General features: G+C 41.0%; 1 long non-coding RNA gene across 1 annotated transcript in view; it reads right to left on the bottom strand.

Annotated features, from left to right (window-relative positions):
• Nucleotides 1–1,081: 1,081 nt before the first annotated feature.
• LOC148423497 (uncharacterized) overlaps nt 1,082–26,513 on the bottom strand; it is a 103,192-nt gene continuing 77,760 nt past the window's right edge. The window contains exon 4 of the long non-coding RNA XR_015865609.1: nt 1,082–4,378. This is a non-coding gene — a long non-coding RNA (uncharacterized LOC148423497). The remainder of the gene's footprint in view (nt 4,379–26,513) is intronic.

Raw genomic sequence — 26,513 nt, forward strand, 5'->3', positions numbered from 1 at the left:
AATTGATCAATCCAAACCTACTTAATAAAATCAATCACACATGTAAACAAATGTAACAAACAGAAATGTATAAAAGCTTGAAAATTGACTGGCGGCGTCGCCCACATTTACAAGGTCGCTACAGTTGTTTACTTGCGTGTTTGTTTTAATTATTTAATTATTTATTTATTTATTTATTTATCTTGCCTCCTCTCAGCACTGACCCAAAGTGGCGGCAGTTGTACGACACAAGTTGTGATGATTCGACAAAGCTGCCCCATCTACAGATGGAGTGGCGGATTCCTTCAGGGTTAGTATGCTGCGTGTGTGAGTATGGTGGACAAAAGGACCATGTGGAGAGATGTGTGTGTGTGTGTGTGTGTCCGATGTTGTGACTTTCCAAGAATTTGTTGAATGCTGAGAACGGTAAAACAAGCACACTTTTGTAGGAGCTGTTGTTGTCCACAGCACACGACCAAGCACTCACACACAAAAAAAACTACCACTTTATCGTTAACCCTTGAGGCACAGCAAGATTTTGTGAACATTTAAACCTTAAGGACCATAAATGGCCCCCTGATGGTTGAAATAATTAAAAAGATAGATCACTTTATTCCACATCATACTGGCAGTATTTTAGCCAATGGGTGGCACATTCCTGCTGATGTGACAGCTAAGTGGTCATGCGATATGTTGTCACCATCGGGGTGAAATTTCAGCTCCCGAGTGTCTTCTTTCAGTGATTTCCCTTCAAAGTGAAGTGCCTTTGACGTAAAGATCAAAGATGTGGAAAAAATACTGCACAAAGGTCAAATAATGAATGAAATATTATTTTTGTTATCACAACAAAACTTTTTCATATCCGATATCACATATATGGAATATAAAGTCTTTTTAATTGAACAATAGAATCAGATCAATTAATAGATATAAAGTTGGTAATATTTTTAGGTTTTATACTGCTTTTTCAGAACAAAAACATTTTTTTAAGTAAAAAACAACACAAAATATGCATATGTGTAATATGTAAAAGTATTAGGACCTTTGGTAGGTCAATAATTCGTAACCACTGATTTTCATGCATTTTTATTTTGGGAGACAGTGTTTTAAAGACATTTTAGTGAATGCTTGCAATGTGTCGCTTTAAAAAGCGTCGTTGAAAACGCCTTGAGCGCGGCCACCCCATTTGTTTTTGGAATACGCGAAAGCCTTTGAGGAGCACCTTAAAAGACGCTAAAGGCCAGGCTCTCGAGCCACGCTGAACAATGCGCAAAAGATCAACAAGCTGTGAGTGTTGGAAGCTGGGAAAGTGGACTTTGGGGAAAAAAAAAATAGCCGAGAAAGAAAACCTGGCGGGGGGGAGAAGGTCGTCTTCCTCCTCGGGTGACGGCGAGCTCCCCGACTGAAAGAGCTTCATCTGCGGCGGGACTCAAGGTCAGCCAAGCTCGTCATCCTGGAAGCACTCGAGAAATACGGAGCGCAGAGCCGAGCCGGTCTTTCCGCCCGGCCCAAAAAGCGGCACAAGTGTCTCTGACTGAAGAGAATCAGTGACCTTCAAACAAGCTCTCTATCCATATAGAGTAGGCCCGGACATGCGCAATCCATCAAAAATGCACATGAACTTTCCCTCTTCAAATAGTTCCCGCTTGAATCGCAGTCAATGGATCGGCCATGAATATTGCATGGCCTGCATTGCGGGGGATCCGATTGGATTGGCGCCGCCAAAGGAAATAAATCCCGTGCATAAGAATAGCACATCTGCTTTCGTTTCGACGGAAAAAAAAAATTATCCGCCTAAAAGGAAAAACAGAAATGTGTTTAGATATCAGCTGGCCACAACCATGATATCCATAATGTCTAGGTGCAATAGTTAACCCCAAAGTTAAAATTGAAATTGAAAAAAAAAAAAACGACCATTTTGGGACGGCACACTCGTGCTAGTGTGATAACTAAGGGATCGTGCCATGAAGAATTTTGATATGTTGTCACCGTCTGGGTGAAATTTCAGCTCCCTAGTGTCTTCTTTCAACGTTTTCCCTTTGAAATGCCTTTGATGTAAAGAAAAAGACCTCACAAGGGTTTACCTATTATTTAAATAGTTTGAAACTCGACTTTAAAGCCCTAATCCTAATTTAAAACACTAACACTGGTTTAAAACCGTACTTCGAAACCCTAACCACAATTTGAAAACTTATTTTACTTCAGTCTGTAACCCTACCTTGAAGCCCTAACCCTAGTTTGCACACTGCTTTGAAGCCCTAATTTATTAGGCACTGAAGCTAGTTCGAATATTACTTTGAAACCATAACTTTCATTCAAAACCCTACTTTGAAACCACAGTCCTACATTAAAACATTATTTTAAAACGCTAATTTTAATTTGAAACCCAACTTTGAGACCAGAAGTCTAGTTTGAAACACTAGTTAGAAAACATAACCTAACCAAACCATGAATTGGAACCCAAACCTTAGTTTGAAACCCTTATCTTTGACTGACAACCTTAATTTGAAACCTTAAACCTAATTTAAAATCTTAATGCTAGTTTGAATTATATATATTTTTTGAAAGCCTACTTTAAAACCCTAAACCCTCGTTTGAAGCTCTACTCTGCATGAAGTGTTCAAACCTTACCTAGTTGGAAAACCCTATTTTGAAACCCTAATATGGACAGGCAGTCGGGAGTGGTCTCCAAAGCGGCAAGACAAGAGGTCACAATTATCCCCCGCCAGGTTGGCGCTCCCGTAATATATTCCGCCACTTCCTGTATGACGGGAGGGCGGGGATTCTAATTAAAGTGTGCCGGCTGAATTTTGACACCCGTGCGACGGGGGATCAATATTTAGCGCCGTAATCAGCAATCGCTGACGCTTTTGATGGTAAACGCGGCGGCTAGCTGTCAGGTGAGCGCGCGGGCGGGCGGGCGGGCCAAGCCGTAAAACTCCCGCCGTCCATGAATCAAAGCTCGGTGGCGCTTTACTCTCCGTCTTCATTTATCGCTGGAAAAGAGGAAAAGTGAAACGTGTCAGGCTGCTTTGCGGTTTGCGCGCGGCAAGGATGAAAAATGCCAAAGGTGGGATGGGCCAGATGAGGAGGAAGCGCGGCTGCCACGAGCGGCGGCGGAAAAATGATTGCAAGGTACACAGACGCGGCGCCGGCTTGAGCGGTCCTCACTCTTTCTCATTCCGCTCGCCGTCCTCCGTAACCTCCCGAGAAGCAGCATCATCCATTTGCGTCCACTCTAGTGGACAACTGTTTTTGGTCTATATCTTTTGACCAGTTGGAGTTACGCTTCTAAGTCCTCGTGCGCTTCGTTGCGGACATTTCGCATGATGTGTCCTACGTTTGCCAATTCAATGTACTGTCTTGCAGAGACAAAATGGAGGGGGGGAAATTTGCGTCCTTTATGTACAAAAATTGTAAAAATGTGATAATAGCAAAGGTAACTGCGCTAAATATTTATACAGCGTATTTCCGGACTATAAGACGCACTGGATGAATGCAAAAATCGGGGAAATGCATGATAAAACATCGGGTTTAAAATACGTCCAAAATCGACAATATTTCCAATTTTGAATGGCAGTAAACGAGTCCGACATGGAATGAATTTCACACCTATTTGGTGCACATCTTGACCTCCCGTTTGCAAGCATTTTGAAGGGACGACAGGGCGGCATATTGAAAGTCAACATGTTTTGACAAGCTATGCAATATTTTAGCTTCTTACTGGTTTTTTTTTTTTGGTAAGCTTTCCACATCAAAAACATCAAAACGCCGGAGTTGGGTCAAAATGTCCCCCAGTGGTTCAGGATAAAAGGTTATGCTATGTATTTGTTTAATAAATAACTGTTGCTTACATACAACTGCTGTAAATGGTTAATCAGAGCGCATTGAGGTAAGAAAAAAAAAAAAAAAAAAAATATATATATATATATATATATATATATATATATATATTTCGAAAACATTGGCCATTTGCTCAATGACTTTTGGCCGATGTTTGAATGGCCGATTTAATTGGCCGGCAGATTAATTGATTGGACGCTCAATTTAACCCTACATTAAGCTAACGCAACCATGTGATGAATCGGAACCAATCAGAAAGCTGGCGATACTATCGGGAAGGTTATGACGATAAAATTTCAACAATTGAAAAAGACATCCTATTCTTACGCCTGGATTTTCCTCGCGTATTTTCACTGGATGTGAAAGGAATCAGTCACACAAACACACACAGGTAGCTTGAGAGCGGTTCGAACACGAACACGTCTTGTAGTCAACTGTGAGAGGGTGAGGGAGGCGGGATCACAATGTTGCGCCGTTACGGGGCGGGTGGGGGTCTTGTAAGGCAGCGTTTGGGTCCGGTGTGTCATGTCTTCTGGTGTCAGCCCATCTCCTTGTTCTGCCATGTCAATGACACACACACACACACACACACACACACACACACACACACACACACACACACACACACGTGAGGGTGGGTGGGTACTTACCATCCCGAGTTGATCCAATTAACGTCCGCCCCACCGCGCTGGTCCGTCGCCCGGCGCGACTGACAGCCGACGCGCACCGGGGCCTCGAAAGGTGGCTAACGACGCCTCCGGTGATCGGGCGCCGATTGTAAAACCAGCGGCCTCCGTCTATTCTCGTTCCATTGATCAGAATGCAGAAAACGCGAGAGGATAACGCCTTTAGTAGCGGGGCGAGATTGACGGGAGGGGGGGTGAGAGCGGAGGGGGGAGGGGCCGGGGGGGGGTCATGTGTTGAAGCATCAATTACAGCCAAAAGGGGAAATAATGGCTATTAATCTACGGGCGATGGCGTGGTTCTCCGGTGCAACGTGCCCATTAAGGTCGGAAGGAATCTTGAACCGGCCCACCATTAATTGCACCTCACCTAGGCTGGATTTACACTGTTTTTTCATTTTTTCATTCAATATTGCAATGGTGATTTACTGGTGCTATTTAGAAGTCTGACATCCATCGCCTTTTTTTCATCCGACTGGCCAATATGAAGAAATCAATATAAACGCGTTGCCTTAAGGCTGATGTTTTTTGTTCCGAATAATACTCAGAAAATAGTTTGTATATCGTTCAATGATTGTTGTGTTTCGATGGATGATTATTGTTTTGTTTGTGTAAAGGAAAGGTTTTTCCGATAGAAGTATTTCCGATTTTGCCGATGACGCATTTCCGTTTTCGGGTTCGCGGACGGCGGCGTCATCCTCGGTGAATTATCAGGCGGGATTGCCGTAACGTTCATTTTAATATGTTTCAAATATGAGTATCGATATTATGGTATGTTTTGCCGATAGACGTACTTCCGGTTTTGCCGAAGATGCATATTCGTTTCCGTCTTTGAGTTATCATTTTATTTATTTTTTTGTGGTTCAATGAACAAGCGTTAGGCATTTCAGTGAAGGTCAGTGTTTGCATTATTCATTTTTTTTATGACAATTATTACACTTTGACTGTAAATGAATATCGGCTCCAAATACCGGTTAACGGCCTGCTCTACTACTAATAATTGGTATTGGTCCTGAAAAACTCATATGGGCGGATCTCTCTCTCTCATATATATGTATATATATATATATATATATATATATATATATATATATATATATATATATATATATATATATATATATATATATATATATATATATATATATATATATATTTATACACACACACACCACACACAGAGTAATCCCTCATTTTTCAGGGTTTATGGGGACCGAAAAGCCCCATCGAGATGCAAATTTAAGAAATGTAAATGAATCGATTCATCCATCGCTCAAGTTTCTTTTTTTTAATAGGAGCTAATTTGACTTATTTTTCTTAACGACATTGTACTTTATAAAAACACATAATACATAGAATAGAATGTAAATAAAATCGTTGATTCACCGCGTGTGAGTCGGCCACAAAGGGGCAGTATAATACTGCCATGCTTACATAAATGAAGAAGAGTTTCACAGCTATTACATTTTATCTTCTTGAGTCCCTTGCTTCAACAGAGCTTCCTGCCTGAATCTCCCTGTGAGGCAGACACGTACCCCACGTGTCCACCGCGTTGCCCGACTGAAACCACGAATTGAAAGAAATTTCGCCGTGGGCTGAACAAGCATTAAGAAAACCAAGTAGGGCATTAATATCTGCGCCATGTGCTTTGGTTGTGTCCAGCGGCAGTGCAAAGGTCTTTGACTCTTTAACTGAATTCTTGACCGACAAATTCAATTGCCGTCCGTCGTTCGAGCCCCTCAATGCAATATGTGCATTTTGATTCAATTTGCCGGGAAAATACATGCAGATACATATTGTTTACCTGGTTACGGGCCAGGGAAAAAAAAAAATCAATACTTATAGCCATGCTTTGTCATCCTTAAGTGCATCGCGAAAAAGGAAGATATGCCTTTAATTGAATCCGGTCAAACCATAGCGATTGTTAATTTTGGGCCGTGAAGCTTTTGCAACATTTTACGACGTCTTTTTTTTGTTTTTTTTTTGCCCGTTGATGACTCGCGTTTGTCCCCTTGCTTGAGCAGAGCGCAATTTATAAATATAAATATTGGATTTAGAAAGGTCACTCCCCAAAGAAGCAATAATAAATCACAGATGAAAACTTTGCTTTGTTTTTAAAGAGCGCGTACGCGGGAGTAAATCCGGGGCGCAACAAAGGCTTGAGTGCCGGTGACAATCAGGTGTGTAGAAGTTTTGACGTGCGCCCGGGTTGCTTTGTTAAAGGCTGCCGAGTGTTTTGAAAAGAAAACAGCGGCGTGTTGTTGCCTGGCTGTCGCTGTCAGTCACGCGCCTGGCAGGCGGCGTTTTGACAGCTAGCTTGCACCTTTTAAACGAGAGAGACACTTTTGACGCTCGCAGTTTCTGTCGGGGGGGGGCATTTTTTAAATACAGGCCCGGGGGCAAGAGATTTCCGTCTAATAAAAACTAATTGATTATTTTCAATCATTAATCGTTTTACGGCTCAAAACACATGAATTGCTTCATTTTTAATGATCAATGATTTGCCCCTCCCACTTTCTTATTTACATACACATGTGAGCGATGGAAAAATAGCGCAAATTTAGCACACAACATGCAAGTGATGGGAATTTCACATATGCCGGCAACACGGCATATTGAAAGAAAATAGTGAGTGGTTTGCCGCGTTGTGGGCGTGAACACGATCGAGTTCATTCAAAGTGCCTCTCATCGGTATTATTGTTATCAAAAACTGACAAAAAAAAACCGAATTAATCACATACAGTTCTTTTTAAGGTGCATTAAAGGGAGAATGTGTAATTTTTCACATGCACCCGTGGGAGCTTTAGGGGCATTACGGTAAATACAGCAATACACATTCCTCCTCTGGCTGTATGTAGCTATTTATATCTGTAGCTAGTATTATCATTTAATGATAACTAGACCGCAATTATATTTAAAACATACTGCTGGTTGTTAATTTGCAAGTCTTTGAAATGGATTATGATTTAATTTATTCATTTTTAATTAAAAAATATCTAAATCTGACATATTGTCACTTTAAAAAGGTTTTACATTTTTTGCTAAATGATGACATCTTCAGGCCTCACGCAAATTTAAAAATTCATAGAAAAAAAAAAAAAAAGATTTTGACCTCGGGTTTTCAGCATGTTGTTTCTCTAGTATGTACAATGAACAAAAAAAAAGCCCAGAAAATGACAATTTATTTCCAAGTAGTCCATTGAAGGAAATGTGTTTTGCGAGAATACCAGCTTCTCCATGACAACGCTTTTCTGCCACCAAACTGTCATACCTTCGCGATTATTTATCTAACAACACATCTTCACAACGCCTGAAACTTCAAGACAGAAAATCCATGCAATACGAGCATCAACTTTCTGACACGCCTTACAACAGAACATCTCTTTGCCCATTCACACTAAATTTATAAGATAAAAAAAACAAACCGTCCAATCTTGGCATGCCATCTCCTTCCTCCTCTTCCTCACGCTTGACTTCGATAGCCTGTTTGCTAAAGAGCAATTTCGCAGGAGGAGAAAAATGCTCGTGCATGGCCTGAGCTAAAGGTTCACCGTGACCCCCCCCCCCCCAATCTGCTGTAAAGTGGAGCAAAAAGGCATCTAGACAGCAGATTCATCAGCATTACTTGAATGGAGGAGCCAGCTCATCCAGCATTACACGGCTGACAGGGAAGATGAATTTGAGGCGGGGCGCGCGCACGCGGAGGGTCCTCCTAGAGCTTCGGTGGCGGCTCCCGGTAAGGACTGAAGGATGGGATGGAGGGCGCCGAGATAACACATCACGCCGCGTCGACAGGCCGCCATCAGGCGCTGTCCTGCCGAGTGCGCGGGACAATGTTGTGTTAGCTGCCAGAGTGGCGTTGACGCGGCTGACAAACCTCGGCGGCGGAGGGACGCTCGCTCGCTCGCTCGCACTTTGGTCTACCGTCTGTCATCGGGATCAAACGGGCTGACAGCTTTTCAATCCTGTGAACATTTTGCGGTAACTGGCATATAAAGGGGGGGGGGGGGGGGGGGGGGCAACAAGTATAGGCAAAAATGATTTGAATCCTTTCGAGACAAAGATGTGAGGTCCTAAATTTTTGGAGGGAACATACTGCATTTTCTGGGATTAATGGAACGCCGTGCTTCGAATTAGAGGTTTTACCGCTGATTCAGCCTTTTTTTTTTTTTTAGGTGGGGGGTCGACTGTAATTATTGTTAAATGAGGGTAAGTGAAGGCACTTCAGGGGGTACGTGAGATTTTAATAGGTATTCTGGAGGTATCATTAAACTTTTAATAGCATGATAGGAAGAGAATGTCTTCTTTTCAAATGAAGAGCAAATTAATTGGAACATGAAGCAACTTTCCTTTGCAAAAACGCTGTACCCATTTATTTTGTTAAGTTTTATATGGATGACGACTTTATATGGATGCAAGCCATAACATACAATTTTCCAGACGAAACAAGAAAAAAAAAAGGATTATTTTACGAAATGTATGTTCTAAAAATGTATGTTCTAAAAATGCGCAACATGTTACGCCTGGTTACCACTATCAATGTGTCAATATGTATGTATTTCTTATGTATGTTGATGTAATTAGATAAAGCCAAACAAAAACATGTAAAAAAACAAATCAAAACAAAGATAAAGCATCTGTAAAGGTTTTCAAATGCTAATTTTCCCTTTTGGTTTCATTCTCGGACACAAGGACAGGCAACAAAAGATGTCATTTCCACTTATCAATATGGATGAATCAAAATTTTATTAATATATAAATATAAGCCCTATATAAAAATATAAGCCTATTTAGCGAAAATGCAATTCATGTGCCAAACACCTTAAGATTCGATTCTACAAAGCTAACTCCTCACTGTCATCCACAAATGTCATGGATCTGAATCGGCAGCGGACGAGTTAATTTTTTATCACAGTTACGTAAGACGCTAATGTAAAAAAAACCAACGAAAAACGACAATAACACAAATGCGAAAGCATTTACAAACACGTCTCGCAAACAGCCGGCACCGAGTCACGTCTAAGATGGATTCTTCGCTAACCCGCCATCCCGATTGCTCGAAGGGTTAAGAGGAGCGGTAGAAAGAAAAGGAGGGAGGAAGAAAAAAAGCCCGAGGCGGAAAAGCATCCCTCTTTAAAAGGAGAGACTTATAATTTGCAATAATGGCGCGGCAATAGCTCTCAGAGAGAAAATTACAGGAAAAAAGCTGATCTGACATATCCTTAACTGGCAGAAACACATCCATTGTAGACAGAAGTCTTGTTTACTTGGTAAAATGGCATCAATTAGGAGCAGATGGCAAAATTAGCATATTCTCTTAATGGACTGGCCTTTCTTGTGCGGCGTTCTCCAACTGATTGCATGGAAGGGACATGTTAAGGGAGACTGGGAAAAGGTCAGGTGTCTGCACCGTTCAGCCGCTCATATTTTTCACCAAACACCGGCGCATTCGCCATGCCTATTGTCATGTTACGCGCCGACCGCGTCTTATTTCCCTTCTCCGCCGGGCGAGCGCTCCGTCACGCTGCCGGGGAAATTCCCACACTGTCCACTGCTTGTCGTCAAAGTCTTTTTTTTAAAGAAAATTTTAAAGTGATTGCAAAATTGTGCAGTTGTCCATGATTTGACCAGATGTTTTGCTTGTTTTAATATAGTTACAGTTCAGTTGCACTAAAGCAGCCAAGTATGTACCAGTGTAAATCATTTTTAGGTTAAAAAATAGGAAAATAAAAATAAAACATGCCATTAGTGTCTGATTTATGACTAAGACAGAAGTCCACAAAAAAAAAAATCAACATAAAGTGTCCTCTTTTGGATCACATATACAAATAATTTAATTACTTTTATATGTTTTTCTACAAAAAAAGTGTCCTGTACTCAAAAAGAAATAACTATCAATAAATATTTGTCCACAGAAACATATTAAACATAAAGTATCCTCTTTTGGGATCATAGTAGAGATCTGTTCACAAAAATAAATCAGCAACTTCATTATTAAGTGTGAGACCTGTTCTCAAAAAGACCTAATTATAAATATATAAATATTATTATCCATATAAATATGTTCAACTTAAAATGTCCTCTTTTGGATCATAGTAGAGATGCGTTCACAAAAATAAATGATTAACTTGACAGGTAACGAGTGGTGGCATGTAGTGTCAAACCTTTCTAGAATGGGGGAGAATTTGGCTTTTTAAAAACAAAATTGAATAATCTAATGAACATATACAGGATAACTCCATTTTGGTGTCCTGTACATCCCAATATTTAAAAATGTTCCTTAAATCACATGAGATGAATGACATTTTTCTATGATCCTTTTTTCATAAACAAATAAATAAACAAATAAATACACATATACAATTAAACACAAATATCCCAATCAAAATGAGGTTATAAAACTTCTTTTCAAGGAGTACAGTGAGAAAATTAAACAAAATAAAACGGTGCTGCAGTGTCTCATTTTGGACACCGGGTGGCACCCACATAATGACATACATGACAGAAGATGTAGAAAACTCACAAAGAAGAAGTCATGAAGTCAAATTTCAAAAGAAATACAAGACAGAGTGAATCACTTCGGGCGATTAAAGAGTTTTGCCTGAGCAACAGAAAAACGTTAGATGCTAATATGAAAGCTAGTGTAGCGTTTGACTTTCCGCCGCTAAATAAATGTTACGTTTTTAGCATTTTTAGCTAATATGGTCGAAGATGTCAGTTCTATCGGTGCTGCATAAAAAGTTGGGATTGAAAAAGATTTGCTAAAAACGTCATTCAATCCTGGACGATTTTGGGTAACGCAAGTTCAAGTTTGGTCGCCCGCTCCTTCGCCTAATTGATGAACGTCAGCCATTCGAAGTATAAATGGAGGAAACGAACAAACTGCTTGCGGAGGGAGCTGTTCAATACTCTTTATAAATTGCCGGGCCGATCAATGGGAATGATTTGCCTGTTCATTTTCATTACGGATCGACGGCGTGAGCAAATGAATTCAAAAGATGATATTTCATCATCGGCGCTGCGGAACGCGTGGCGGCTCCTCCCTGGGCCCAGACGCCCCCCCCCCCCCCCCCCCCCCCCCCCCAGCCCCCGTGCCCCCGCCAACCCCAAATTGACTGGTCTTGCACAGTTGCAGCCGAACAAGAAAGGAATTGCTAGTGTCAAGACGCAGTTTACAAATATGACATCTCCTCTGGCGTGGCTGAAAATATGAAATATTGATTTATGTGCAGTAAAAGGTCTTATAAAAATGATCACATACACATGAGGGATTAATGCGCGGAAGATCAATAGAAATTTCATTCTTGACACCGGACTGTCACCTATGGTGAAATGCTAAAATAAAGAAATCAATATTATCTATGAAATGTCAAATTTATTATAATTATGTGGATGAGAGCCGGCCAAGTGGCTCCCGGGGGGGGCCGGGAGGGATAGGTTAGCACTCTGGAGCATCCCTCATGTCCCTCCTTCTCCCGCTGCCAATTTCCAGCGCAATATTGCCGGAAAGGCTTCCCGGCCCCGGCGCCCGTCGGAACGCGTCCCCGCCGGGACCTTTAACTGACGGCGCGCGCCTGGCGACGGTTCATAGGCTGCAGCTTGCCTAGTTAACAGCTGTTAGCTTCGCCGCGCGTTGTGTCTCCCGCGCAGCTCGCTCGCTTCGCTCGCCGGCCGGGCCGCCGGGCGGCCGCCGTCCGAGCGCCGCGTCTCGTCATCGTTCCGCGATGACAACCGCGCTCCGGACCCGATATCGATCTCCAGCTGGAGCGTGTCGTGTCGAGACGCTCGTTCAGCGGGAGACGCTGATTTAATAGGATGTGGAGACAAAAAAAAAAAAAGGGGGGGGGGTACGGGGTGTCATATTCATTACATTGATTTGACTCGGCGTAGTTTTCAGGCTATAAGCCGCAACCGTATCAAAATCGCAGCGACACAAAAAGCAAAAACAATTTGTGTTAAGAAAAAGCCTCACTGGACTATAAGCTGCAGGTCGTAACATCAGATATTTCCGCAGAAAGTATTCGATTAATCTGGTACTTATTTACCTAACATAATAAATTACTTAAGGAATTAATTACCTAATGTAATAAAAAAAAAACTACCTGGGATTGAATGAGTGGACTCTTAAAAATGTAAAACTATATTATTGGTGTGACACAAAGCATACATTTTTCTTTTCAAATTAAAAGCAGATTGATTGGAAGAAAGACAATGCTCGATCGTGTTCTTGTCAATTCTTTACATTTTGTTAAATTTGATACGGATACGCATTTAAAAGTACTTGTGGTATCGGTTCCTTACGTCGGTATCGTTAAGAGTTGAGCACTTACACTCCGTGAAACAAGCGGCATTGAACGTCCCATCTTCGTTTGCTAGGCAAAAACGGACTTACTTTCTTAGTTGACCAGCACTGAAACATTACAGGGACCAATTTAGAACACAACAGACTAATTCCCACTCGTTATTGTCAAAGTAAGATCAGACTTTCAATCCCCACAACACTTGCACGTGCAAAAGTTAATATTCATTCTCAAGCCTTTTTCATTTGGTTAATATGTAAAAATAACACGCGATATGGGAACCGATCATTATTATCGATTTGGACGTACGGTACAAGCTTTTTGCTATGGTATTATTAATGACATTTATGGTACTTGTGGAATGAGATATTGTAATGCGCGGTGTTTATATGTAATTGTAAATATTGATATTTTGTCTTTTCCTTAACACCGAGTGCTCCTAAGCTGCAAAACTTCAATGGGGAGCCGCAAATGTATTATCGGACTTCCCGGAATCCACCCCGGATGTTTTATTTGTTATCGCGCTTAAGCTAAGAGCCATTTGTGTTCATTCCCTTGTTTTCCATGTCTAATTAATATCCTTTGAATGTGTGGGGATCAATTTTGCTTAATCAATTCTGGGTTGTGCCGCCGGCCTTCTAAAGGTCACTTAGATATGGAATGGGAAATAATCAGAGTCCCATCAGAAAAAAAAGGGGTCGGAGGAGGGGGGGGGTAATTTAAACGCGGCAGGCAAATTTTTGCATCTCTGATCACACCTCTCCGACCGTACGATTTTCCCTCCCATCCCATTTCAAGCTTTTTTAAAGGAGGACGGCTGTACTGTATGCAGCCGCGCGGCAGCTGTGTAATCCTTTTAACAACCGGCGGAGCGATCAAAACGAAGCGGCGGCGCAGCTGCGAACGGCCAATAAAGCCGACACAATATCATCCCTATTAAACAGTAATCTGGGCAGGCTTAAGAAGTTGCGCGTATGTGGAAGGGGGGAGGGGCGGGGGGGGGGGGGGGGGCGGGACCATAACGAAATGTAATCAAGCAAAACACGGCGGATTTTCCTCCAGCGAAGAAGGCCAAACAATTTCCACAGTGGCTTACATGAAAGTTGCTCGCCACTTCAGGTGAGCGCCTTATCAACGCCGGCACACGCCGGCCCGTCAATCCCGGCCATTTATCAGCACGGATATTAAGCCAGGAAGGGGGGGGGGAGAAAATAACAAATTGTGTGTTTTTAAAGTGGCCCAATCCAATTCATAAGATCACAATTTGAGAGATAGACGCCGGTTTATTTATTTTCGCGCCCCTTTCAGCGGCTTATGTGCACATGAAAGGCGAGCGAGGGAGCCCAAGCTGATGGAGCCTTTGAGCCGGGAGAGAGGAGCCGAACCTCTTGAAGGGTTTTTTTTTTTTTTTTTTTTTCCGGGGCGGGGGCGATAAAGCAAGTGGAGGCCGCGGGGAGCTCCCTCCGTCAAAAAACAAGGTGTTCCAACTTATCGGGAGTGAAATGATTACCCCTCCGCCGGGCCCATTACCGCCGGCTCTCGGGGTCAAAAGCAAACCGGGATAAAAGGGAGAAGTGAGGCCTCCTATCCAGCCACCAATCATCCATTAGCGCTCAAAACGAGGGGCTTGCCTCAAATCCCCGCGCCGCCCCCCAACCCGGCCGGCGCAAAAGAAGACCTCATACTTGCGCTCTGCGGCAAATGCTTCATTGCGATTTGTTCAGGAAATGTCTACATTTTTTTTACATTATTTTGTAAACTAGAATGCAATTTCGGTTGAAATTGTGTGTGAGAGGCCAAATGAAAAATTGCCAGTCGAAAAGTCTGAAATTAGAGGCAAAAAATGATGGGGATTTTCGGGGTATAATTTGCGAGCGGTAGGGCTGCACCTTTAAGCGCAAAATAATAATCCCGATTATTTGGGTCAATATTGAACTCGTGATTATTCATCACGTTTGGTCAAACGTGTCTGTTATTTGCTCTTTTTTTTAAACAAGGAGAATACAAATAAGGCTGCAAGGCTTGATAGTTACAAATAATAATAAACTAAAATACTTAAGGTAAATAATAATGAAAAAAAATGGCAACGCTAATAGCTAACTTGATGAGTGCAAACCAATGAAAAAAATGAGCTTTAAAGCTACTTTAAAGCTAATTTCAATCAATTAGCAGTTAAAATGTCATTTTCGGTCATTTTTTCTGATTTTTTGCCAATCAGATTTTTCAAAATGGGTCTACGGCTAGCACTGTATATATTAGTAATAAGGTGAAAAACTCAATGGCATTTCACACTGGTAAATAATATTTTAGGGTGAGAAAAGCAGAGGCTTTTGTCACTAAAACATGTGGGAAACATTGCCCCCTGGTGGTAGCATGGCAAAGTGCTTGATTTGACTTGTAATAATCAAAACATTTCAGCAAAAATTGTTTTAGTAACAGTCTACAAGTCCTGCTCCACCGTTTGTGTTCACATTTGCTGTATAAGTAAATTTATACGGTTGTTTTAGTACACACCGCGGACATTTTCTTTTGGTTTTATGCTAACAGTAAAATCCGACAGGTGAAAGGCTCACCACTGGCATCTGCTGATCTCCTCGCCGAATGACAAAAAAACAAGCTCGCAAACACTAACGCAGCGCTCGGGTGTTTGCAATCTTCATCCGCTGGAGCCAGTGTGTTTATTTCTTATGCATCCCTATTGAATAAAAGCAAAGCGGCTGTCTCCCATGCGAGCGAGACGCAATCGGAGCATCCATCTACATTTAATGTCTCACTCTGTATGCATTGCGATGCGGACGAAAAAACAGCCGGCTGACCACACGCAGCTCTGCTTATAACAGCGCAACCCTTCAGGATTAAGGTCAGTGCTTTAGCCACCTACATCGCACCCCCCTCCCTCCAAAAAAAAACAACTCGTTGGTGGCATCTCTGATAAACAGAGTGTAACAATCCTTTCTCCCACGCCTCCGTGCACAGGTCAGCGCCAAGGTCGTCACAATGCAAGGCGATGATGCCTTGCTCGGAATTGTGTAATTCCGGCGAGCAATCCATTTGCTGATATGGAGAGCAAGGGTCCCGATGGGAAGCTGCGGGGGTTGGGGGGTGGGGCTAACGGGGGATGCTAGAGTACAGCTTCACATCGCCTTTCAAGGCTAACAGAAAATTGAGTGCTATGTCTATGTAAATATGGATGCTTCCATTGAAAGATTGACTTCCATTCTTCAGTTACACTTGCATGTAGGTAACAGCTGTGTTATAAGTGAGGAAACACTGCCATCCAATGGTCACAATTATCACTGCGGTGCTCGATTGGCTTATATTAGGTAAGCGCTAGTTAAGTGTGTCATCTCCTCCCCATAAAAAAACATATTTCAGCATAGTTTTATGATTTTTTATTATTGTTATTACTACTTTAAAAGAGGAGAATTCTCATCCATGGCACTGAGAAACTTGAATTACTCAAAAACTGGTTTCACACATAAATTATTTATCGTAACGCTAATGTATTTCTTGTTTGTTTAAAAAAAAAAAAAAGCACGGGAAATTCAAAACTTCCCTAAATTCCCTATTAAAAAGATGGAAGGAACCATTTCAAGACACACGTGTGTCCATGTTGGTATATTTTTTGTCCCCCTCAGAAGACGAGTGAGCGAAAACCGGCATGAGAATTAGTAGGCCGCGCCACGGAAGCGCTTTCATTTGTCCGTAAAAACGTAATGGCCTTTGGATTGTAACCACTCCTCCGTATTTGAAATGGATCCAAGCGGGCCAGGAAGTCCACGCGTCGTTCGTCATCATTCAGATGAGATGGCGAGCACGCAAACGGACCACACGGAAAGAGCGGCGCAAACGCTGTTTTCAATGATCTCGAGCATCTCGTCTTGTCCTTTCCGCACGCTTGCAATGAATTATGTATCGGCGGTGATTTATGGCGCGCCATGCTCAACCTTCTCCTTCTCCCTCAATGGAGGAGTCGACATGGATTTTTGCAGGGGGCCAACTGGGAAAACCAAAATTGCTCAATTTGAGGAAGTAATTAAAACTGTCCACAATCAATATTTATCTCTGGAAGGATCCTGGTGGGGGTTTGGGGCCTCAACAACCCCCCCCCCCCCCCCTTCCCCCATTTACCTCAATTCTGCTCCATATCTTGGTCTTCTCATGTGCTAACTTTCTTCATAGGGGCAAAGCTGGTCCAATTTAGGGCTCAAGGACACGTCAACAAGAATCCGACAATGCATCGCATGCTGCAAATCACAACACTTCACACATTTGCGTACATTTGACGCAATCAACATTTACATTAACTTTTCATTGTAAAAGGTCCATTACATAAAAATACTAATATTGTACATATGGATCAGTATGTTTGTGGATTAGAATGAATGTTTTCTGTTACTGTTGGTTGTGAAGAAGAGGAATTGACGCGTCTCAAGCAGTTGCAAGAAAGAGACGGCTTTGTGACCTGACCAAAGGGCAAAAGCAGAATGTGAGGTTCCTGAGGAAGATAGCAGCAAGGACTTTAAACTGCATTCATCATCATCATCAACCAATTGTTTACATTGTTGCCAAATTTCTTCCCCAATCCTTCAGGGCAGCAATGAGAGAGAGCGTGTGGAGAGGCTGTTTCAGAGCAAACTAAAATTGCATATTGTGCAGTCCTTCTCCGTTCTCCTCATGCATTTAAAAAAGTAGTTAATAGATGTTAAAATCTGATGTGTAAGGATTTTTTTTTTTTTTTGTGAATGTTAAAAAGGATAAAGATTTAAGAATAGATGTACAATTTTTAAAGTAATAACTAGTAGTAACTAACAACTGAAGTTAAAAGCTTAAAACACTTGATTTGATATTTTTAACTTTAAAAGTTTTTTGCATTGCGCATATTCTAAAACCAGGAACAATTATGTCCTTTTTCATTTCGTGAAATGGTCACGCCTGTCAAACACTAAATGGATTTTAGAGTGTCAAATTTGAAGTTTCTTGTAGTGATAAATATATAAGAACACACACATCAGACAAGCCACAATTTTATTTCCCTGTCAAATTATTTTTATTCCCCAGAGCCAACTAAAACTATCATGAGGCGACTTATTTTTTTAGCATTATAAAATAGTGAAAAAAAAAACAGATGAGAGCTGTAAACAGTCGAGAACTGCTGGACATTGTTGGGCTCTCTATCATCAATTTTAATTATTGTCACAAGTGCTCATTTAGCTCTAGGCGGCACTGAGAAAGCAACAATCTGCTGGGGGGTGGGTGGGGGTGGGGGGGTGATTTCAATCTGTGTGGGACGTGAAGTGTGAGGTGAAACCTCTGTCACACAAGCGCACATAAAGAACCAAACAGTACATACATGCACACTTTGCACACACACACACACACACACAGGTATAATTTCTTGGCTTGTTGTGGTGTTGGTGGAGCCCAGCAGGAGGTAGCCAGCAGGTCAATATAGCAAAGGTCACGCCCCGTCTCGCCAATCTCCCAGCGTAAGTGAATGCGGCGCACGTTTAGCCATCATTACGACACAGGCGCCGGCGTCTCCTCCCAATAACATGGCGGGGGTCCCAGCGGCCTTCGCGCCCATGCTGCGTTAGACCGCCACCTGTCCAGCGGTGGCTGTTAGCCGGCTTTTCTAATTGGCCTGATTTAGGTGGGATTATTTCCCGGACGACAACGAGTGGCGGCGCGCTGATGATGTTTGGATTGGAGATTATTACTATTGACCGCGAAGATGAAAGGATTGTTGTTTAGTGGTGCGGTAAAACTACAAACACACTTGCGCACGGCTGCTAATTAGATGCGGGAACGTAGAAGACAATCTTTTGCATGAAAAAAATCTTGATTGTTTTGTAGATAAATATTTATTAAAAAAAAAAAAAAACTCTCTTTGCCGCTTTTGCCATGAGTTAACATATAATTTCCTGAGACCTAGAGTATTCATTTTGTGTCCACTACAGAGGACATCTGTCTTTATCGTTTGACTCATAGAAGCTACCCTAGTAAATCCGAGTACATCATGGCCTTTCCAATGATGTCTCATGTGTATGGGTGGGATGCGATTTTTTTTTTTATTGTATTACTGAGACAAAATGGACACAACAGTGGACACAAATGAATAGGCTGGGTCTCAATAATCGAAACATTTTAATAATCGAAAAATCTGTTGATTATTTTACTGATTGATCAGTGAACCCGGAGGAAAAAAAAAAGACGTTTTAATGTATCTCTATTTTTAAACACAGAAGATAATTTCAAACAAAGTGAAGAAAACAAAAATGAATTGTGATTCAGCTAATGCTTTGCATTAATGTTGGAAAATAGCCAAAAACGTTGATCATTGTAACCCTAACCTTAAAATGAAAAAAAGTTTTACTTTAAAATCAATCTGCTTTCATGAAAAATGACATAGATTGGAGAATAATTATTGTTGACTAGTGGAAATTACTAAGGATTTGGACAATTTTAAATTAAAAAAAAAAATGGTATCGAAAGAGTTGATTATTTAAACTAATTCATCTAATTTGATCCCTCTGTGATCAAACTTGGTGCAACTATCTCTAAGATTTTTTTGCAACTGGGGTCCCGTCCAATGAGGTAGACCCAAGTCAAATCCTGTACTGCCATGATAAGTACCTGAATACAGTCAAGCTATTCCCAGCCACGGCCATGTTTTCTCAGTCAGCCACTTTTCCAATTTTTTTTTTGTGGCGGTATATGCCATGCAGAGACTTCTTTTTCAATGATAGCCCATCTGGCTCCTTCGTATCATCTTGATGCATTCTCGGAAGCCTACGGTTTCTTTCTAGATAGTGGTGTAGCCAAGTAGTAGGAACCTGAAGTAGGATCCTGAATTATTTATCTCAGAATCAAGATGGCAGACAGTACGCCAAGATTCTGTTGGAGGAGTGGCGGCAGTCGGAATTGACGTCATCGTGCGAATCGATTATAGAAGAGTTAGAAGAAATAAAATAGTCATGACTCAGCCGTTACACTCAAACATACTGGTGTAGATTCACACATTTTGCCAACTATTACAAGGTCTGAAGCACAATGGAGCAATTTCTTCCCGCATACTACAAATCATCCCAAATTCTATTATTTGTAATTTATTATCTCTTTTTTCCCCCCTTTCCTCTCTTGCTCACTCTGACTGCTGCGGTTTCCCATGTGCGACAAGCCGAGGTTATCACCCAACACTTAACAAATGATGCGCTCGCGTTTGTATGAACGTATTGATCAGCGCTCCATTCGGCCAGATATCTTTCTTTATTTAGGATGGCAGCATCGCCGGCGGCGATAGCATCTCCCTCCTTCAAGGCGCGTATCATTTTTTTTTTCCCGTTTTGTTTTTTTGCCTCACTGGCTCGCCTAACTGCACCACTTTATTGCACAAATTCAAGCTGTCACTTCCCGCGCCGGTAGAATAACTCAGAGACAACAAATAATAATACAGAAAAAGTAGGATAAAATAATCTTGTCACGGCGGTAAAAGTGATCGCTAGGCCAGGCAATCTCCAATCAATATACTAATGCCGTAATTTAGACTCGCGGAGCTGGCGGAGGGAAGCCGGCTCTCATCTGGTATTTCTTGGCTCACTGACCAACTTTGACCTTCACTGGGAGCGAGAGCGGGATTATTGTGATGTTGGGCTCAAAGAAATCACCAACAAGAGTTGAGAGGCGACGGCTGACATTTTATGTTCACCACCACCAAAACCTGAACTGATTAATTCTCGGTCAGCATCAGCTCTTGAGCTTCCACTTCCTCTATGACAGCAAATCCTTGACACTCGCATGACAGAGTGGGAAATAAAAGATGGCCGCTGATTCCATTTTGCCCGCCGTGTCATTCTCGTCTCTCTCCTTCTCTCTCTTTTTTTTTTTAATGTAACCAGTAGGGCTGTCAAAGTTAAAGCGATAGCTTTGGAGATTAAATTGAATGTAATCAGGCGCTTTAAAAATAAGTGAGAATAAGCAGTTGCGATATTGATAGATGGATGGATGGGTGGTAAATGAATGGATGGATGAAATAAGGATAGATGGATGGATGGAAAAATGGATGAAATATGGATGGATGATGGTTGGTGGATGGATGGTGGATGATGGATGGAAAATGGATGGATTAATGGTGGAGGGATGGATGAAGTATGGATAGATGGATGGATGGATGGATGGATGATGGATGGATGGAAAATGGATGAAATAGGGATGGATGATGGTAGGTGGATGGATGGTGGATGACGGATGGAAAATGGATGGATTAATGGTGGAGGGATGGATGAAGTATGGGTGATTAGGGGATGGATGGATGGATAGATGGATGGATGGATGGATGGATGGATGGATGGAAAAATGGATGAAATAGGGGATGATGGTTGGTGGATGGATGGTGGATGACGGATGGAAAATGGATGGATTAATGGTGGAGGGATGGATGAAGTATGGGTGATTAGGGGATGGATGGATGGATGGATGAAGTATGGATAGATGGATGGATGGATGGATGGCTGATGGATGGATGGATGGATGATGGTTGGTGGATGGATGGTGGATGATGGATGGGAAATGGATGGATGGATGGATGATGGCTTAATGGTGGATGGATGAAGTATGGGTGGGTGGGGGATGGAAGTGTGGCTGGATGATGGTTGGTGGATGGATGAATGGCGGATGATCGATGGAAAATGGATGGACGGACATGACATTCATCAGAATGGAAATGTGGATGGATGATGGACGAATTATGGATGAAGTATGGCTGGATGATGAATGGGTGGAAGGAAGTATGAATGGATGGTTGGATGGATGGAAGGGTGATTTAATGAATGGATGAAGTATGGATGGATGATGAATGGATAGGAGGAGGTTTGGATGGATGGATGTATCTAATCTTTCTATGGTAGTTTGAATGACAAAATTCCAATATTTTCAAATGCGACCCAGACCACTTGGGTATGTGGTACGAATCCAATTTTTTGACATGTACCTTGAGTCTGAACAGCCGGGTCACATTCATCCGACTTGCACGAAACGAGGCGAAGACAACTCAATGATCTGTCGTTCCCATTTTTTAAAGTTTGGATGACCCCATCAAGTGAAATAGTTTTCCCCAATAAACATACGATTTTTGGGGGTTTGAAGCAACTACTGCAGCTAAATCCCAGGGCCGAAATTAGCCCAAGTGTGAAGCGGCTATCCTAGACAGATAGGCGAGGGTCCATTTATCACCGCTTGCAGCTTTAATCATTATTATGACTATCATCCATAAGACTCCATGCAGAGCACATCCATAGCAAAAGCCACCCTAAAGTTTGTCTGAAAGGGGAGAAATTGATTGCAATTAGCAAAGAGTGTTTGCCCGGCCCCCTCCCGTGACGCTAATGACTTAATCATCCCTAAACATGCATGCAATTTGCTTCAATTGCCTTGAACTATATGCTATACTTTCCTGCTACAGATTTCCAATCGTTGTGACGCTGTGATTGGACGAATTATAGCTATGCTGCAAAGGGAAGATTTTAAGCACAAAAGTGAAGGTATTCAATCACAGCAAATAATGTTGCGAATAAAAAAAAAAAACACTTTTTTTTTTTATTTTATACAAATTATAATTTAACTAAGTGAAGATTCATGCTGTTGTGTGCTTCTGCGTGTCGGTGGTATGAAAAGCAATATTAGGAGTGAGTTGTGATTTATGAACCTGCCCAGGTATAATGCCATTTGTATTGATTCCCTTATTCCCAAAGAGTTGTCAAATTAAAAATAACAACGGAAGAAAGGAATCGTAAGCAATGACAAATAGGAGCAGGGATGAAAACAACTAACTTTTTTTTTCTCCCACACACCAACAGTAATAATAATACCGGAAACACAAAGTAACGTTCGTCTGAAGCTTTTTTCAGCAATGTTTGGGATGGTACTGTATTACAACAGCCTTTTTCTGTCATGTTAACTTTGTTTGAAGACAACTTACACTCTGAAAACAATTGGATGGAAAATTACTCGACTACGGATCAAAAAAAGAATCGATTAGGCTCACATTTTTTGCATCCAAGACAAAAATGTATCTCCAAAACTGTGTGTTTTAATAGAATTTACATTTTATATCATATAAATTATATATATATATATATATATATATATATATATATATATATATATATATATATATATATATATATATATATATATATATATATATTAGGAAGTAGCCTGAAATGTTCCCCCACCGCCACTGCATATAGTAAAGATTTTTTTTTTCTCTTTGGCAATTTCTGTATAATTTTCTAGCCCTTATATTGGGCAAAGTAGTAAAATAAAAAAATAAACAATCAAATTAATTAAATGAATTAAATTGTCCTAACCCCAAACTTTTTCTCCTGATTCCCTTGATGGATGTTGTGATCAGAGAGGGAGCCATTTTCAAACACGTGCTCGAGATCTGGACACCCCGAGACTTAATATTTGGGTAAATTTGATCTTGGGGTTGCTTAGTAAAAAACAAACAAAAAAAACAATAATGAGTCATTTAGGATGGGATTTAATGATTTAAAATCATCTTTATTGTCAGTGCACTACTACAATGACATTTATGGAACAACCCCTTAAGTAAATTTAAAAAAAACCCACACTAATATTAATAATTTAACGTATTCAGAACCTTGCTAACTTCTGGGTAAAATCTATTTTAAACTATATTGGTTTGGGCATACCGCAATCCGAAACGTAAAAAAACGGGCTTCTTTTGTATAAAACAATGCATGATAATCCTTCTGAGATAAATTACTAACCCAATAAATTATATCAGTCTCTTGGAAAAAGTTTGGGTTATTTCTAATCCAAGCAGAAAATCAAAATCTCGCATACCCGAGCTCAGTTCTAAGCCCGGACTTGAAGCGAACGTGATCTTTCGCCATCGAAAATGGCAACGCTCTGAGCGCGCATGAGGTCCGAGCATCCGCGGTCACGATTGGCATCGCGTTGACGGGAGGCAACCCGAGTAATCTGACACATCTTGATCACGGCACAGCGTCGATCCATCTGCCACGCCGGGGATTAAAAGCAGCAACCGCGGGGGCTAACGAGGGTTAGATATGAAATTTCTCACAAGTGACACATGACAGGATAAACAATTAAGTGTCACCGCTCTGACCTCGGGGCAACACTTTTACACCATGACCCCCGCTTTTTCGCCCCGCGCATTAGTCACTTCTCTAGCGGCGGATCGGGGAAGAGAGGGAGAAAGATGCGGCGTTTTGAGTGCGAGCGCAAGCCCGGTGTTGTTCATTGTTTAGCCATTATGATTAAAAGATGTACAGCGCTATGGAAATGGCAGAGCTTGTGATTTGTCTTTGTCTGGCGCGGTTGCAGAAGTGAACTTCAGAGAAGTTGCGGTCTTTGGATATCGTAAAGGGAGGCGTTATTGAACAAAGAATAATTGAAAAACAAACGATCGTTCTTCGGTATTTTAGTTAAAAACAATCAAAGTGTTTACAAAGGGGGACATCATCGAGCTTTTTTTTATTTTCTTTGTTCAAGTCTGTCGGCCCTGCTCAGAGATCACAGAGGCTGCAATTACTCATGTGGCTAGTGTAAAAATGAAAATGCAAAAAAAAAAAGAAAAAGTCATATAGTGCTGGGTAGGAAACGAGCGCAATGTATATTGTTTACACAGCACTTCCATCCATTTTCTTAACCCTTGTATGGTAGAATAATGTAGCATTACATCAAAGGAAATTCACATAAAAAGGGAAAGCATTAAAAGAAGACATTAGGGAGCTGAAATTTCACCCAGATGGAGACAATATGTAAAAGTTCAACATGGTAACACCACTGAGTTATCACACTACCTGGAGTTGTGGCCAAATTACTGCAAGAAGGACGTGGAAAAAAATGGTCCCAAAATGGTCAAAATACTGCAAAAGGGTTCACTGAACCAGCCAATCGCAGGGTGCAGAGGGATGAATGAACACACACACTCATAAACAAAACGGAGGGCGATTTGAAGTGTCCGATATACATTCATGTCTTGGGGAATCTACGAAGAAACCATAATACTCAGACAAAACCCGGGCAGGCACGGGGACCACATGCATACTCCAGAATTGGACCCAAAACCCTTGCATGTGAGGCGGGCATGCTAACCAGCCTTTCACCATGTCGTCCCAGACATTCATTGTTTTTTTTTTTAAATTATTTTTGGTTTATTTTATTTATTAATATATCATGATTTCTTTTAAGTGTTTGGCTAACAGAGTATGTAAAAATATCTGTCACAAAATGAATTTTGAATCAACAATAACCCAATTTTGCTGTCCACCTGTACAATGACAATAAAAACAATCTATTCTATTCTATTTTAATTACTTTATGTACTATAATAGTAGATTAAACTAATGTAGTTAATTACCACGCATAATTAAGTACTGAAGTAATCAGTTACTCATAGTACTAAGGACTAACAACTTACTTTTGGTACTAAAGAACTTATGGCATTAAAATACAGAAGTAAACAATTCCTTTTGGTAATTAAGTACTAAAGTAATAATCAGTTACTTCTAGTAATTCATAACTACATTAAGATGATTATTTTAGGCACTAAAGTAGTAATGTAATTGATTGCTTTAGGTGCTAATCTAATTGATAACTGTCACACTTGATTACCTAAGGTAATTGAGTACTTTAGTGCTTGTCGTTTAGTGCGAGCCATTTAAAGACGCATCTTTTGTCAAACACTTGAAAAAAAAAAACTTTAAATAAGTACCTGGGTTTGAATGTCGGGAAAACTGTAAAAATGTGCCTTTGGGATTGAACGAGTTAATGGTTCCACTACTACCTGCTGCAATGAGGTATAAGCGCATCAACTAATTAATCATCACTTTCCAGCATTAAAAACAAATAAATAAATAAAGCAAGTTGCCCAGCTCGGCTTCATTCCTTCTGAGACAGCTGGTGACGCTTTCCTCTGATTCACCGTAATCCACTTTTTATTATGAAGGAAATACTGCCGTTTTTTTATATGCTGTTGGGAATTTATCAATATTGATGGTAGGTAGGGACATATGGTCCAAACGGTGAAGAAATGCCCGTTTCAAAAAGTGAAATACATTGAACATCAAGGTACCACCTCAATGATTAAGCGTAAGTACTTTTCCTCCTAGTGTATTGCAGCAGATTAGAAAATGCATTCCATTATGCAAATGAGCTGACCCATTTCTGCTATTTGTAAACGAATGTATTTTACCTTTAAGATAAGGCGTTGACAAGGCACAAAGCCATTTATATGAAAATAAGCAAATACTTGCATGGCTTCCGGTGTCGCTGAGTAATCGCCTGACTAACTAAGCTAGATGAAAAAAAAAAAAAAAAAAACTGGAATCAATCCCGCACATGATCAGCGTATAAACGTGGGAAAATATATGCCATTAGTCTCATTCTGCAGCCTCATACTGTTATATGCTTAAGCTCAGCTATTATACCTTATTAAATATGAACTGCATTTGTTATAGGGCCTATGATATTTTAAGCTTTCCACAGTTAAATAAATGCATGTAAAAAATGGAATCAAATCTTCGGCATGTTGGAAATTGAATTTCTGATGAAATTTGTTTCTTTAATGGATGGATTTCTAAACAGGAAGTAAACCGGAGTGTTGGCTGAAACCCCATCTCTCACCGTACGGCTGCCACGCCCCCTTCATGGGCGT

This window comes from Hippichthys cyanospilos, chromosome 5, assembly GCF_059441005.1.
Source record: "Hippichthys cyanospilos isolate Australia breed blue-spotted pipefish chromosome 5, RoL_Hcya_1.0, whole genome shotgun sequence".
NCBI classification, from domain to species: Eukaryota; Metazoa; Chordata; class Actinopteri; order Syngnathiformes; family Syngnathidae; genus Hippichthys; species Hippichthys cyanospilos.